This window comes from Helobdella robusta, assembly GCF_000326865.2.
Source record: "Helobdella robusta unplaced genomic scaffold HELROscaffold_127, whole genome shotgun sequence".
NCBI lineage: Eukaryota > Metazoa > Annelida > Clitellata > Rhynchobdellida > Glossiphoniidae > Helobdella > Helobdella robusta.
Window position 1 is genome coordinate 70,930 of NW_008703699.1, and position 1,930 is coordinate 72,859.

Here is a 1,930-nt window from a genome sequence, read left to right on the forward strand (position 1 = left end):
GCGGATAGTAAACCATTTGCCGTCCGGAAGCCGTGCGGGTAGTAGACTATGGCCATGCCGCATAGTAAATAATTGCCGTGCAGATAGTAAACCATTGCCGTCCGGATAGTAAACCATTGCCGGTTCACCACTGGCCACCAAGGCTTACCTCTGACAACAGACTTCGAAATTCAGAGTCTATCGGCTATCGTACCCTCAACTTACCTATTCATTACAATTAAGCCCTAGCTTACTTAAAATTATAAAACTCAAGAGCCCAATTCATTGGCCAATCGGCACCCACCCCACCACCTACGTAATGCCTTGGGCTCCAACTTAGTAATAATAATATAAAACTTAAACCATAAATCTATTAATGAGTGTGTGTTACAACGTAGCCTTAACTTACCTATTCATTACATTACTCTAGCTTACCTAAAATTACAAAACTCAAGAGCCCAATTCATTGGCCTTTCGGCACCCACCCCACCACCTACGTAATGCCTTGGGCTCCGACCTAATAATAATAATGTAAAACTTAATAATTAACCTACCTATCGATACACTTACAGCGTTTTTATTTACATTACAAGATTGTTCCTATAATTACAAGATTGTTCCTATAATTACATTATTGCCCTTAACTACCTATCACATTAAATTACTCTCAACCTTAGTAATAATAAATTAGAATGTGTAATGAAAATATAATAATGCTCAAATACTAACATATGTGTTTATGCATGTATTTGTGTGTGTGTGTATGTGTAATACGCTGATGCGTGTAATATGGGTGCAAGAAAAAAATAGAAACGATAAACTTACGCGCCTACCTATTCAACTACATTAGTGTTGGATGCCTCCTATCTATCCTACCTACAATTAAAATTATGCCTATCAAACCTACCTATATAGCTACGTAATGTAATTGTATGTGTGTGTGTGTGCGTGTGAGCATTCTTACTTAATGTTAAATTACAGAGAAAAAAGAATAAAACGTATCCCAGCCAAGCGTGTATTCTTTGCCACTAAATGAACGAACGTAGCCTGACATCTTCCATGATGAACTCCTCTGGAAGCTTCAACCTGAATGAAATGTTTAAAATGAAAAAATCTTATTTATTTCATTTAATTTAAATGAAAATAGAGAAACGAGCCGCGGTGAAAGCCGCAAGCCGGAAAAGCCAGCCAAATGGCAAAAAAGGAACCGCAAAGAAACCGTAAAACGAACCCCAGCCAGGCGTGCATTCTTTGACACTGAATGAACGAACGTAGCGTGACATGACAACCATTCTGATCATCCACAATAAACTCCTCTGAAAGCTTAAACCTGAATGAATGAACCTGAATGAACCTAAATGAATGGAAAAATCTTATTTATTTAATTAAAATGAAAATAGAGAAACGAAAAGAAGCCGACCGGTCGGCAAAGAAAAGAACCTCAAAGAAAGGTATCTATATAGGATTTATGCTCTATATAACTCTATATAACTCTATATAACTCTATATAACTCTATATAACTCTATATAACTCTATATAACTCTATATAACTCTATATAACTCTATATAACTCTATATAACTCTATATAACTCTATATAACTCTATATAACTCTATATAACTCTATATAACTCTATATAACTCTATATAACTCTATATAACTCTATATAACTCTATATAACTCTATATAACTCTATATAACTCTATATAACTCTATATAACTCTATATAACTCTATATAACTCTATATAACTCTATATAACTCTATATAACTCTATATAACTCTATATAACTCTATATAACTCTATATAACTCTATATAACTCTATATAACTCTATATAACTCTATATAACTCTATATAACTCTATATAACTCTATATAACTCTATATAACTCTATATAACTCTATATAACTCTATATAACTCTATATAACTCTATATAACTCTATATAA